Raw genomic sequence first — 16,577 nt, 5'->3', positions numbered from 1 at the left:
GATAATGTTTTTTTAATACACTGCGACCTCCACCACTCTTCCAAGGGGCAATAAAACCGTCTTGTTAAGCTACTGTGTCCTTCACGTCTCTTCCAAGGTGCATTAAACCCGTCAATTTAAACCACTCTGAACTCCACAGCTCTTGCAAGAGGCATTGAGATTGTCTTTTTATTACACTGTATCCTCCACCACTCTTCCAAGGGGCATTGATTTTGTCTTTTTAATCCACTGCGACCTCCATCTCTCTTCGAAGAAGCATTAAAACCGTCTTGTTTAGCTACTGTGACATCCACGTCTATTCCACTGTGCCTTAAAACCTTCTGGTTAAACCACTGTGAACTCCACAGCTCTTCCAAGGGGCATTGATATTGTCTTTTTATTCCACTGCAACCTCCACCACTCTTCCAAGGGGCATTGATATAGTCTTTTTATTTTACTGCGACCTCCACCACTTTTCCAAGGGGCATTAATATTGTCTTTTTATTCCACTGTAACCTCCACCACTCTTCCAAGGGGCATTGATATTGTCTTTTTATTCCACTGTGACCTCCACCTCTCTTACAAGTGGCATTAAAACCATCTAGTTAAGCTACTGTGACCTCCAAGTCTCTTCCACGAGGCATTGATATTGTCTTTTTATTCCACTGCGACCTCCATATCTCTTCCAAGTGGAATTGATATTGTCTTTTTATTCCACTGCGACCTCCACCACTCTTCTAAGGGGCATTGATATTGTCTTTTTAATCCACTGTGACCTTCACCACTCTTCCAAGGGGCATTAAAACAGTTTTGATAAGCTACTGTGACCGCCACGTCTCTTCCAAGGGGCATTAAAACCGTCTGGTTAAACCACTCTGAACTCCACAGCTCTTCCAAGTGGCATTGATATTGTCTTTTTAATCGACTGTAACCTCCACCCCTCGTCCAAGGGGCATTGATATTGTCTTTTTTTTCCACTGCGACCTCCACCACTCTTCCAAGGGGATTTGATAGTCTTTTTAATCCACTGCGACCTCCACCACTCTTCCAAGGGGCATTAAAACTATCTTGTTAAGCTACTGTGACCTCCTCGTCCCTTCCACGGGCATTGATATTGTCTTTTTATTCCACTGCGACCTCCACCACTCTTCCAAGGGGCATTGATATTGTCTATTTAATCCACTGCGACCTCCACCCCTCTTCCAAGGGACATTGATATTGTCTTTTTATTCCACTGCGACCTTCACCCCTCTTCCAAGGAACATTGATATTGTCTTTTTTTTCCACTGTAACCTCCACCACTCTTCTAAGGGGCATTGATATTTTCTTTTTATTCCACTGCGACATCCACCACTCTTCCAAGGGGCATTGATAATGTAATTTTAATCCACTGCGACCTCCACCACTCTTCCAAGGGGCATTAAAACCGTCTTGTTAAGCTACTGTGACCTCCACATCTCTTCCAAGGGGCATTAAAACCATCAATTTAAACCACTCTGAACTCCACAGCTCTTGCAAGAGGCATTGATATTGTCTTTTTATTCCACTGTAACCTCCACCACTCCTCCAAGGGGCATTGATTTTGTCTTTTTAATCCACTGCGAACTCCATATCTCTTCCAAGAAGCATTAAAACCGTCTTGTTTAGCTACTGTGACCTCCACGTCTATTCCACGGTGCCTTAAAACCTTCTGGTTTAACCACTGTGAACTCCACAGCTCTTCCAAGGGGCATTGATATTGTCTTTTTATTTCACTGTAATCTCCATCACTCTTCCAAGGGGCATTGATATTGTCTTTTTATTTTACTGTGACTTCCACCACTCTTCCAAGGGGTATTAATATTGTCTTTTTATTCCACTGCTACCTCCACCACTATTCCAAGGTCATTGATATTGTCTTTTTATTCCACTGTAACCTCCACCACTCTTCCAAGGGGCTTTGATATTGTCTTTTTATTCCACTGCGACCTCCACCTCTCTTCCAAGGGGCATTAAAACCATCTTGTTAAGCTACTGTGACCTCCAAGTCTCTTCCACGAGGCAATGATATTGTCTTTTTATTCCACTGCGACCTCCACATCTCTTCCAAGGGGAATTGGTATTGTCTTTTTATTCCAGTGCGACCTCCACCACTCTTCTAAGGGGCATTGATATTGTCTTTTTAATCCACTGCGACCTCCACCACTTGATAAGCTACTGTGACCTCCACGTCTCTTCCACGGGGCATTAAACCGTCTGGTTTAACCACTCTGTACTCCACAGCTCTTCCAAGAGGCATTGATATTGTCTTTTTATTCGACTGTAACCTCCACCACTCTTCCAAGGGGCATTGATATTGTCTCTGTTTTCCACTGCGACCTCCATCACTCTTCCAAGGGGCTTTGATATTGCCTTTTTTATCCACTGCAACCTCCACCACTCTTCCAATGGGCATTAAAACCGTCTTGTTATGCTACTGTGACCTCCACGTCGCTTCCACGGGGCATTGATATTGTCTTTTTATTCCAGTGCGTCCTCCACCTCTCGTCCAAGGAGCATTAAAACCGTCTTGTTAAGCTACTGTGACCTCCAAGTCTCTTCCAAGGGGCATTAAAACCGTCTGGTTAAACCCCTCCGAACTCCACAGCTCTTCCAATGGGCATTGTCAATGTCTTTTTATTCCATTGTAACCTTCTGCACTCTTCCAAGTGCATTGATATTGTCTTTTTATTCCTCTGCGACGTCCACGACTCTTCCAAGGGGCATTAAAACCGTCTTGTTAAGCTACTGTAACATCGACTTCTCTTCCAAGGGGCATTAAAACCATATGGTTAAACCACTCTGAACTCCACAGCTCTTCCAAGGGGCATTTGTATTGTTTTTTTATTCCACTCTAACCTCCACCATTCTTCCAAGGGGCATTGACATTGTCTTTTTATTCCACTGCGACCTCCAACACTCTTCTAACGGGCATTGATATTGTTTTTTTATTCCACTGCGACCTCCACCACTCTTCCAAGGGGCATTAAAACCATCTTGTTAAGTTACTGTGACCTCCACGTCTCTTCCAAGGAGCGTTAAAACCGTCTGGTTATACCACTCTGAACTCCACAGCTTTTCCAAGGGACATTATTATTGTCTTTTTATTCCACTGTAACCTCCACCACTCTTCCAAGCGGCATTGATATTGTCTTTTTATTCCACTGCAACCACCACCAGTCCTCCAAGAGGCATTAAAACCGTCTTGCTAAGCTACTGTGACCTCCAAGTTTCTTACACAGGGCATTGATATTGTCTTTTTATTCCACTGTAACCTCCACCACTTCTCCAAGGGGCATTGATATTGTCTTTTTATTCCACTGTTACCTCCACCAATCTTCCAAGGGGCATTGATATTGTTTTTTTATTCCACTACGACCTCCTAAACTCTACTAAGGGGCATTGATATTGTCTTTTAAATCCACAACGATGTCCACCACTCTTCCAAGGGGCATTAAAACAGTCTTGTTAAGCTACTGTGACCTCCTCGTCTCTACCAAGGGGCATTAAAATCGCCTGGTTAAACACTCTGAACTCCACAGCTCTTACAAGAGGCATTGATATTGTCTTTTTATTCGACTGTAACATCCACCACTCTTCCAAGCGGCATTGATATTGTCTTTTTATTCCACTGCGACATCCACCTCTCTTACAAGGGGCATTGATATTGTCTTTTTAATCAACTGCGACCTCCACCTCTCTTCCAAGGGACATTAAAACCATCTTGTTAAGCTACTGTGACCTTCACGTCCCTTCCACGGGGCATTGATATTGTCTTTTTATTCCACTGCGACCTCCACCACTCTTCTAAGGGGCATTGATATTGTCTTTTTAATCCACTGCGACCTCCACCACTCTTCCAAGGGGCATTGATATTGTCTTTTTAATACACTGTGACCTCCACGTCTCTTCCAAGGGGCATTAAAACCATCAATTTAAACCACTCTAAACTCCACAGCTCTTCCAAGGAGCACTGGTATTATCTTTTTATTCCACTCTAACCTCCACCACTCTTCCAAGGGGCATTGACTATGTCTATTTATTCCACTGCGACCTCCACCACTCTTCCAAGGGGCATTAAGACCATCTTGTTAAGCTACAGTGACCCCCACCACTCTTCCAAGGGGCATTGATTTTGTCTTTATATTCCACTGCAACCTCTACCACTCTTCCAATGGGCATTGATGTTGTCTTTTTAATCCACTGCAAACTCCACCACTCTGCCAAGGGGCATTAAAGCCATCTTTTTAAGCTACTGTCATGTCCATGTCTGTTCCACGGGGCATTGATATTGTCTTTTTATTCCACTGTAACCTCCACCACTCTTCCAAGTGGCATTGACATTGTCTTTTTATTCCACTGCGACTTTCACCTCTCTTCTAAGGGGCATTGATATTGTCTTTTTAATCCACTGCGACCTCCACCACTCTTCCAAGGGGCATTAAAACAGTCTTGTTAAGCTACTGTGACCTCCACGTCTCTTTAAAGGGGCATTAAAACCGTCTGGTTAAATCACTCTGAACTCCACACTCTTCCAAGGGGCATTGATATTGTCTTTTTATTCCACTGTAACCTCCACCACTCTTCCAAGTGGCATTGATTTTGTCTTTTTATTTCAGTGAGACCTCCACCACTCTTCCAATGGGCATTGTTATTGTCTTTTTAATCCTCTGCAACCTCCACCACTCTTCCAAGGGGCATTAAAACCGTCTTGTTAAGCTATTGTGACCTCCACCTCCCTTCCACGGTGCATTGATATTGTCTTTTTCTTCCACTGTGACCTCCACCACTATTCCAAGGGGCATTGATATTGTCTTTTTAATCCACTGCGAACTCCACCACTCTTCCAATGGGCATTAAAACCACCTTGTTATGCTACTGTGACATCGACTTCTCTTCCAAGGGGCATTAAAACCATATGGTTAAACCACTCTGAACTCCACAGCTCTTCCAAGGGGCATTTGTATTGTTTTTTTTTTCCACTCTAACGTCCACCACTCTTCCAAGGGGCATTGACATTGTCTTTTTATTCCACTGCGACCTCCAACACTCTTCTAACGGGCATTGATATTGTTTTTCTATTCCACTGCGACCTCCACCACTCTTCCAAGGGGCATTAAAACCATCTTGTTAAGTTACTGTGACCTCCACGTCTCTTCCAAGGAGCGTTAAAACCGTCTGGTTATACCACTCTGAACTCCACAGCTTTTCCAAGGGACATTATTATTGTCTTTTTATTCCACTGTAACCTCCACCACTCTTCCAAGCGGCATTGATATTGTCTTTTTATTCCACTGCAACCACCACCAGTCCTCCAAGAGGCATTAAAACCGTCTTGTTAAGCTACTGTGACCTCCAAGTCTCTTCCAAGGGGCATTGATATTGTCTTTTTATTCCACTGCGACCTCGACCACTCTTCCAAGGGGCATTCATAATGTCTTTTTATTCCACTGCGACCTCCACCACTCTTCCAAGGCTCATTGATATTGTCTTTTTAATCCACTGCGACCTCCACCACTCTTCCAAGGGGCATTAAAACAGTCTTGTTAAGCTATATTGACCTCCACATCTCTTCCACGGGGCATTGATATTGTCTTTTTATTTAACTGTAACCTTCACCACTGTTCCAAGGGGCATTGATATTGTCTTTTTATTCCACTGTAACCTCCATCACCCTTCCAAGGGGCATTGACATTGTCTTTTTATTCAACTGTAACCTCCACCACTCTTCCAAAGGGCATTGATATTGTCTTTTTATTCCACTGAGACCTCCACCACTTTTCCAAGGGGCATTCATATTGTCTTTTTAATCCAATGCGACCTCCACCACTCTTCCAAGGGGCATTAAAACCATCTTGTTAAGCTACTGTCATCTTCACATCCATTCCAAGGGGCATTAAAACCGTCAATTAAAACCACTCTGAACTCCACAGCTCATGCAAGGGGCATTGATATTGTCTTTTTATTCCACTGTAACCTCCATCACCCTTCCAAGGGGCATTGACATTGTCTTTTTATTCAACTGTAACCTCCACCACTCTTCCAAGGGGCATTGATATTGTCTTTTTATTCCACTGAGACCTCCACCACTTTTCCAAGGGGCATTCATATTGTTTTTTAATCCAATGCGACCTCCACCACTCTTCCAAGGGGCATTAAAACCATCTTGTTAAGCTACTGTCATCTCCATATCCATTCCAAGGGGCATTAAAACCGTCAATTAAAACCACTCTGAACTCCACAGCTCATGCAAGGGGCATTGATATTGTCTTTTTATTCCACTGTAACCTCCATCACCATTCCAAGGGGCATTGACATTGTCTTTTTATTCAACTGTAACCTCCACCACTCTTCCAAGGGGCATTGATATTGTCTTTTTATTCCACTGAGACCTCCACCACTTTTCCAATGGGCATTCATATTGTCTTTTTAATCCAATGCGACCTCCACCACTCTTCCAAGGGGCATTAAAACCATCTTGTTAAGCTACTGTCTTCTCCACAACCATTCCAAGGGGCATTAAAACCGTCAATTTAAACCACTCTGAACTCCACAGCTCATGCAAGGGGCATTGATATTGTCTTTTTATTCCACTGTAACCTCCATCACTCTTCCAAGGGGCATTGATATTGTCTTTTTATTCAACTGTAACCTCCACCACTCTTCCAAGGGGCATTGATATTGTCTTTTTATTCCACTGCGACCTCCACCACTCTTCCAAGGGGCATTCATATTGTCTTTTTAATCCACTGCGACCTCCACCACTCTTCAAAGGGGCATTAAAACCATCTTGCTAAGCTACTGTCACCTCCACGTCCCTTCAAAGGGGCATTAAAAAAGTCAATTTAAACCACTCTGAACTCCACAGCTCTTGCAAGGGGCCCTGATATTGTCTTTTTATTCCAATGTAACCTTCAGCACTCTGCAAAGGGGCATTAAAACAGTCTTGTTAAGCTACTGTGACCTCCACGTCTCTTCCAAGGGGCATTAAAACGATCTGGTTTAAGCACTCTGAACTCCACAGCTCTTCCAAGGGGCATTGATATTGTCTTTTTATTCCACTGCGACCTGCACCACTCTTCCAAGGGGCATTGATTTTGTCTTTTTATTCCACTGCGACCTCCACCACTATTCCAATGGGCATTAAAACAGCCTTGTTAAGCTACTGTGACCTCCAGTTCCCTTCCACGGGGCATTGATATTGTCTTTTTAATCCACTGCAAACTCCACCACTCTGCCAAGGGGCATTAAAGCCATCTTTTTAAGCTACTGTCATGTCCATGTCTGTTCCACGGGGCATTGATATTGTCTTTTTATTCCACTGTAACCTCCACCACTCTTCCAAGTGGCATTGACATTGTCTTTTTATTCCACTGCGACTTTCACCTCTCTTCTAAGGGGCATTGATATTGTCTTTTTAATCCACTGCGACCTCCACCACTCTTCCAAGGGGCATTAAAACAGTCTTGTTAAGCTACTGTGACCTCCACGTCTCTTTAAAGTGGCATTAAAACCGTCTGGTTAAATCACTCTGAACTCCACACTCTTCCAAGGGGCATTGATATTGTCTTTTTATTCCACTGTAACCTCCACCACTCTTCCAAGTGGCATTGATTTTGTCTTTTTATTTCAGTGAGACCTCCACCACTCTTCCAATGGGCATTGTTATTGTCTTTTTAATCCTCTGCAACCTCCACCACTCTTCCAAGGGGCATTAAAACCGTCTTGTTAAGCTATTGTGACCTCCACCTCCCTTCCACGGTGCATTGATATTGTCTTTTTCTTCCACTGTGACCTCCACCACTATTCCAAGGGGCATTGATATTGTCTTTTTAATCCACTGCGAACTCCACCACTCTTCCAATGGGCATTAAAACCACCTTGTTATGCTACTGTGACATCGACTTCTCTTCCAAGGGGCATTAAAACCATATGGTTAAACCACTCTGAACTCCACAGCTCTTCCAAGGGGCATTTGTATTGTTTTTTTTTTCCACTCTAACGTCCACCACTCTTCCAAGGGGCATTGACATTGTCTTTTTATTCCACTGCGACCTCCAACACTCTTCTAACGGGCATTGATATTGTTTTTCTATTCCACTGCGACCTCCACCACTCTTCCAAGGGGCATTAAAACCATCTTGTTAAGTTACTGTGACCTCCACGTCTCTTCCAAGGAGCGTTAAAACTGTCTGGTTATACCACTCTGAACTCCACAGCTTTTCCAAGGGACATTATTATTGTCTTTTTATTCCACTGTAACCTCCACCACTCTTCCAAGCGGCATTGATATTGTCTTTTTATTCCACTGCAACCACCACCAGTCCTCCAAGAGGCATTAAAACCGTCTTGTTAAGCTACTGTGACCTCCAAGTCTCTTCCAAGGGGCATTGATATTGTCTTTTTATTCCACTGCGACCTCGACCACTCTTCCAAGGGGCATTCATAATGTCTTTTTATTCCACTGCGACCTCCACCACTCTTCCAAGGCTCATTGATATTGTCTTTTTAATCCACTGCGACCTCCACCACTCTTCCAAGGGGCATTAAAACAGTCTTGTTAAGCTATATTGACCTCCACATCTCTTCCACGGGGCATTGATATTGTCTTTTTATTTAACTGTAACCTTCACCACTGTTCCAAGGGGCATTGATATTGTCTTTTTATTCCACTGTAACCTCCATCACCCTTCCAAGGGGCATTGACATTGTCTTTTTATTCAACTGTAACCTCCACCACTCTTCCAAAGGGCATTGATATTGTCTTTTTATTCCACTGAGACCTCCACCACTTTTCCAAGGGGCATTCATATTGTCTTTTTAATCCAATGCGACCTCCACCACTCTTCCAAGGGGCATTAAAACCATCTTGTTAAGCTACTGTCATCTTCACATCCATTCCAAGGGGCATTAAAACCGTCAATTAAAACCACTCTGAACTCCACAGCTCATGCAAGGGGCATTGATATTGTCTTTTTATTCCACTGTAACCTCCATCACCCTTCCAAGGGGCATTGACATTGTCTTTTTATTCAACTGTAACCTCCACCACTCTTCCAAGGGGCATTGATATTGTCTTTTTATTCCACTGAGACCTCCACCACTTTTCCAAGGGGCATTCATATTGTTTTTTAATCCAATGCGACCTCCACCACTCTTCCAAGGGGCATTAAAACCATCTTGTTAAGCTACTGTCATCTCCATATCCATTCCAAGGGGCATTAAAACCGTCAATTAAAACCACTCTGAACTCCACAGCTCATGCAAGGGGCATTGATATTGTCTTTTTATTCCACTGTAACCTCCATCACCATTCCAAGGGGCATTGACATTGTCTTTTTATTCAACTGTAACCTCCACCACTCTTCCAAGGGGCATTGATATTGTCTTTTTATTCCACTGAGACCTCCACCACTTTTCCAATGGGCATTCATATTGTCTTTTTAATCCAATGCGACCTCCACCACTCTTCCAAGGGGCATTAAAACCATCTTGTTAAGCTACTGTCTTCTCCACAACCATTCCAAGGGGCATTAAAACCGTCAATTTAAACCACTCTGAACTCCACAGCTCATGCAAGGGGCATTGATATTGTCTTTTTATTCCACTGTAACCTCCATCACTCTTCCAAGGGGCATTGATATTGTCTTTTTATTCAACTGTAACCTCCACCACTCTTCCAAGGGGCATTGATATTGTCTTTTTATTCCACTGCGACCTCCACCACTCTTCCAAGGGGCATTCATATTGTCTTTTTAATCCACTGCGACCTCCACCACTCTTCAAAGGGGCATTAAAACCATCTTGCTAAGCTACTGTCACCTCCACGTCCCTTCAAAGGGGCATTAAAAAAGTCAATTTAAACCACTCTGAACTCCACAGCTCTTGCAAGGGGCCCTGATATTGTCTTTTTATTCCAATGTAACCTTCAGCACTCTGCAAAGGGGCATTAAAACAGTCTTGTTAAGCTACTGTGACCTCCACGTCTCTTCCAAGGGGCATTAAAACGATCTGGTTTAAGCACTCTGAACTCCACAGCTCTTCCAAGGGGCATTGATATTGTCTTTTTATTCCACTGCGACCTGCACCACTCTTCCAAGGGGCATTGATTTTGTCTTTTTATTCCACTGCGACCTCCACCACTCTTCCAATGGGCATTAAAACAGTCTTGTTAAGCTACTGTGACCTCCAGTTCCCTTCCACGGGGCATTGATATTGTCTTTTTATTCCACTGCGACCTCCACCACTCTTCCAAGGGGCATTGATATTGTCTTTTTAATCCACTGCGAACTCCACCACTCTTCCAAGGGGCATTAAAACCGTCTTGTTATGCTACTGTGATGTCGACTTCTCTTCCAAGGGGCATTAAAACCATCTGGTTAAACCACTCTGAACTCCACAGCTCTTCCAAGGGGCATTTGTATTTTCAGTTTATTCCACTCTAACCTCCACCACTCTTCCAAGGGGCATTGACATTGTCTTTTTATTCCTCTGCGACCTCCACCACTCTTCCAAGGCTCATTGATATTGTCTTTTTAATCCACTGCGACCTCCACAACTCTACCAAGTGCCATTAAAACCGTCTTGTTAAGCTATTGTGACCTCCCCATCTCTTCCACGGGGCATTGATATTGCCTTTTTATTCAACTGTAACCTCCACCACTGTTCCAAGGGGCATTGATATTGTCTTTTATTCCACTGTAACCTCCATCACTCTTCCAAGGGGCATTGATATTGTCTTTTTATTCTACTGTAACCTCCACCACTCTTCCAAGGGGCATTGACATTGTCTTTTTATTCCACTGCAACCTCCACCACTCTTCCAAGGGGCATTAAAACCATATTGTTAAGATACAGTGACCTCCACATCTCTTCCACGGGGCATTGATATTGTCATTTTATTCCACTGTTACCTCCACCAATCTTCCAAGGGGCATTGATACTGTATTTTTATTCCACTGTGACGCCCACCACTCTTCCAAGGGGCATTAAAACCGTCTTGTTAAGTTACTGTGACCTCCACGTCTCTTCCTAAGACCGTTAAAACTGTCTGGTTATTCCACTCTGAACTCCACAGCTCTTCCAAGGGGCATTATTATTGTCTTTTTATTCCACTGTAACCTCCACCACTTTTCCAAGGGGCATTGATATTGTCTTTTTATTCCACTGTGACCTCTACCAGTCCTCCAAGAGGCATTAAAACCGTCTTGTTAAGCTACTGTGACCTCCACGTCTTTTCCACGGGGCATTGAAATTGTCTGTTTATTCCACTGTAACCTGCACCACTCATCCAAGGTGCATTTATATTGTCTTTTTTTTCCAATGCGACCTCCACCACTCTTCCAAGGGGCATTGATAATGTCTTTTTATTCCACTGCGACCTCCACTACTCTTCCAAGGCTCATTGATATTGTCTTTTTAATCCACTGCGACCTCCACCACTCTACCAAGGGCCATTAAAACCGTCTTGTTAAGCTATTGTGACCTCCCCATCTCTTCCACGGGGCATTGATATTGCCTTTTTATTCAACTGTAACCTCCACCACTGTTCCAAGGGCCATTGATATTGTCTTTTTATTCCAATGTAACCTCCATCACTCTTCCAAGGTGCATTGATATTGTCTTTTTATTCTACTGTAACCTCCACAACTCTTCCAAGGGGCATTGATATTGTCTTTTTATTCCACTGCGACCTCCACCAGTCCTACAAGAGGCATTAAAACCATCTTGTTAAGCTACTGTGACCTCCACGTCTCTTCCACGGGGTATTGTAATTGTCTTTTTATTCCACTGTAACCTCCACCACTCGTCCAAGGGGCATTGATATTGTCTTTTTATTCCACTACGACCTCCACCACTATTCCAAGGGGCATTGATAATGTCTTTTTACTCCACTGCGACCTCCACCACTCTTCCAAGGCTCATTGATATTGTCTTTTTAATCCACTGCGACCTCCACCACCCTTCCAAGGGGCATTAAAACCGTCTTGTTAAGCTATTGTTACCTCCACATCTCTTCCACGGGGTATTGATATTGTCTTTTTATTTAACTGTAACCTCCACCACTGTTCCAAGGGGCATTGATATTGTCTTTTTATTCCACTGTAACCTCCATCACTCTTCCAAGGGGCATTGATATTGTCTTTTATTTCACTGTAACCTCCACAACTCTCCAAGGGGCATTGATATTGTCTTTTTATTCCACTGCGACCTCCACCACTCTTCCAAGGGGCATTCATATCGTCTTTTTAATCCGCTGCGACCTCCACCACTCTTCCAAGGGGCATTAAAACCGTCTTGTTAAGCTTCTGTCACCTCCACGTCCCTTCCAAGCGGCATTAAAACCGTCAATTTAAAACACTCTGAACTCCGCAGCTCTTGCAAGGGGCATTGATATTGTCTTTTTATTCCAACGTAACCTCCAGCACTCTTCCAAGGGGCATTTATATTGACTTTTTATTCCACTGCAACTTTCACCTCTCTTCCAAGGGGAATTAAAACCGTCTTGTTAAGCTACTGTGACCTACACGTCTCTTTCACGGCGCATTGATATTGTCTTTTTATTCCACTTTTAGCTCCACCACTCTTCCAAGGGGTATTTATATTGTCTTTTTATTCCTCTGGGACCTTCACCACTCTTCCAAGTGGCATTGATATTGTCATTTTCATCCGCTGCGACCTCCACCACTCTTCCAAGGGGCATTAAAACTGTATTGTTAGCTACTGTCACCTCCACGTCTCTTCCAAGGTGCAATAAAACCGTCAATTTAAACCACTCTGAACTCCACAGCTATTGCAAGAGGCATTGATATTGTCTTTTTACTCCACTGTAACCTACAGCACTCTTTCAAGGGGCATTGATATTGTCTTTTTATTCCACTACGACTTCCACCACTCTCCCAAGGTGCATTAAAAACATCTTGTTTAGCTACTGTAACGTCCATGTCTATTCCACGGGACATTGATATTGTCTTTTTATTCCACTGTATCCTCCACCACTCTTCCAAGGGGTATTTATATTGTCTTTTTATTCCACTGCGACTTCCACCTCTCTTCTAAGGGGCATTGATATTGTCTTTTTAATCCACTGCAACCTCCACCACTCTTCCAATAGGCATTAAAACAGTCTTGTTAAGCTACTGTGACCTCCACAGCTCTTCCAAGGGGCATTAAAACCGTCTGGTTAAACCACTCTGAACTCCACAGCTCTTCCAAGGGGCATTGAAATTGTCTTTTTATTCCACTGTAACCTCCACCATTGTTCCAAGGGGTATTGATATTGTCTTTTTAATGCACTGCGACCTCCACCACTCTTCCAAGGGGCATTAAAACCATCTGGTTAAACCACTCTGAACTCCATAGCTCTTTCAAGAGTCATTGATGTTGTCTTTTTATTTCACAGTAACCTCCACCACTCTTTCAAGGGGCATTGATATTGTCTTTTTATTCCACTGTGACCTCCACCACTCTTCCAATGAGCATTAAAACTTTCTTGTTAAGCTTCTGAGACCTCCACGTGTCTTCCACGGGGCATTGATATTGTCTTTTTAATCCACTGTGACCTCCACCACTTTTCCAAGGGGCATTAAAACTGTATTGTTAGCTACTGTCACCTCCACGTCTCTTCCAAGGTGCAATAAAACCGTCAATTTAAACCACTCTGAACTCCACAGCTATTGCAAGAGGCATTGATATTGTCTTTTTACTCCACTGTAACCTACAGCACTCTTTCAAGGGGCATTGATATTGTCTTTTTATTCCACTACGACTTCCACCACTCTCCCAAGGTGCATTAAAAACATCGTGTTTAGCTACTGTAACGTCCATGTCTATTCCACGGGACATTGATATTGTCTTTTTATTCCACTGTATCCTCCACCACTCTTCCAAGGGGTATTTATATTGTCTTTTTATTCCACTGCGACTTCCACCTCTCTTCTAAGGGGCATTGATATTGTCTTTTTAATCCACTGCAACCTCCACCACTCTTCCAATAGGCATTAAAACAGTCTTGTTAAGCTACTGTGACCTCCACAGCTCTTCCAAGGGGCATTAAAACCGTCTGGTTAAACCACTCTGAACTCCACAGCTCTTCCAAGGGGCATTGAAATTGTCTTTTTATTCCACTGTAACCTCCACCATTGTTCCAAGGGGTATTGATATTGTCTTTTTAATGCACTGCGACCTCCACCACTCTTCCAAGGGGCATTAAAACCATCTGGTTAAACCACTCTGAACTCCATAGCTCTTTCAAGAGTCATTGATGTTGTCTTTTTATTTCACAGTAACCTCCACCACTCTTTCAAGGGGCATTGATATTGTCTTTTTATTCCACTGTGACCTCCACCACTCTTCCAATGAGCATTAAAACTTTCTTGTTAAGCTTCTGAGACCTCCACGTGTCTTCCACGGGGCATTGATATTGTCTTTTTAATCCACTGTGACCTCCACCACTTTTCCAAGGGGCATTAAAACCGTCTTGTTAATCTACTATGACCTCCACGTTTTTTCCAAGGGGCAATAAAATCATCTGCTTAAACCACTCTGAACTCCACAGCCCTTCCAAGGGGCATTGTTATTGTCTTTTTATTCCACTCTAACCTTCACCACTCTTCCTAGGGGCAATTACATTGTCTTTTTATTTCACTGCGACCTCCATCATTCTTCCGAGGGGCATTGATATTGTCTATTTATTCCACTGCCACCTCCACAACTCTTCCAAGGGGCATTGATATTGTCTTTTTAATCCACTGCGACCTCCACAACTTTTCCAAGGGGCATTAAAAACACCTTTTTAAGCTACTGTGACCTCCACGTCACTTCCAATGGGCATTAAAACCGTCTGGTTAAACCACTCAGAACTCCACAGCTCTACCAAGGGGCATTGACATTGTCTTTTTATTCCACTGCGACCTTCACCATTCTTCGAAGGGGCATTAAAACTGTCTTGTTAAGCTACACTGACCACCACATCTCTTCCACGGGGCATTGATATTGTCTTTAAATTCCACTGTAACCTCCACCACTCTACCAAGGGGCATTGATATTGTATTTTTATTCCACAGCGACCTCCAACACTCTTCCTAAGGGCATTGATATTGTCTTTTTAATCCACTGCGACCTCCACCACTCTTCCAAAGGGCATTAAAACCATCTTGTTAAGCTACTGTGACCTACACGTCTCTTCCACGGGGCATTGGTATTGTCTTTTTATTCCACTGCAACCTCCAACACTCTTCCATTTGGCATTAAAACCGTCTTGTTAAGCTACTGTGATCTCCACGTCTCTTCCAAGGGGCATTAAAACAGTATGTTTAAACCAATCTGAACTCCACAGATCTTCCAAGTGGCATTGATAATGTCTTTTTATTCCACTGTATCCTCCACCACTCTTCCAAGGGGCATTGATATTGTCTTTTTATTCCACTGCGACCTCCAACACTCTTCCAAGGGGCATTAAAACCATCTTGTTAAGCTACTGTGACCTCCATGTCTCTTCCACAGGGCATTGGTATTGTCTTTTTATTCCACTGGAACCTCCAACACTCTTCCAAGGGGCATTGATATTGTCTTTTTATTCCACTGCGACCTCCAACACTCTTCCAAGGGGCATTAAAACAGTCTGGTTTAGCTACTGTGACCTTCACGTCTCTTCCAAGGGACATTAAAACCGTATGGTTAAACCAATCTGAACTCCACAGATCTTCCAAGGGGCATTGATATTGTCTTTTTATTTCGCTGCGACCTCCACCACTCTTCTAAGGGGCATTTATATTGTCTTTTAATCAACTGCGACCTCCACCACTCTTCCAAGGGGCATTAAACTGTCTTGTTAAGCTGCTGTAACCTCCATGTCTATTCCACGGGGCATTGATATTGTCTTTTTATTCCAATGTAACCTCCACCACTCTTCCAAGGGTCAGTGATATTGTCTTTTTAATCCACTGCGACCTCCACCACTCTTCCAAAACGCATTAAAAACATCTTATTAAGCTACTATGACCTCCACGTCTCTTCCAAGGAACATTAAAACCGTCAGGTTAAATCACTCTGAATTCCACAGCTCATCAAAGGGGCATTGATATTGTCTTTTTATTCCACTGTAACCTCCACCACTTTTCCTATGGGAATTGATATTGTCTTTTATTATTATTATTTATTATTATAGCGCCATTTATTCCATGGCGCTTTACATGTGATAGGGATATGCATAACAAAAGCATTTACATAATCTTAACAAAACAAGTCAGCGACTGGTACAGGAGGAGGGAGGACCCTGCCCGTGAGGGCTCACATTCTAGAAGGGATGGGTGAGGATACATTAGGTGAGGGTAGAGTTGGTCGTGCAGCGGTGGTTACTGCAGGTAGTAGGCTTGTCAGAAGAGGTGGGTCTTCAGGTTTCTTTTGAAGGTTTCCACGGTCGGGGAGAGTCTGATGTGTTGGGGTAGAGAGTTCCAGAATAGGGGGGATGCACGGGAGAAATCTTGTATACGATTGTGGGAGGAGGAGATAAGAGGGGAGTAGAGAAGGAGATCTTGTGAGGATCGGAGGTTACGTGCAGGTAAGTACCGGGAGACTAG

The sequence above is a fragment of the Phyllobates terribilis genome, unplaced genomic scaffold (assembly GCF_046119375.1).
Source record: "Phyllobates terribilis strain yellow unplaced genomic scaffold, ASM4611937v1 Scaffold_5__5_contigs__length_657084704, whole genome shotgun sequence".
Taxonomy (NCBI): Eukaryota; Metazoa; Chordata; class Amphibia; order Anura; family Dendrobatidae; genus Phyllobates; species Phyllobates terribilis.
This window is presented reverse-complemented; position numbering follows the sequence as displayed.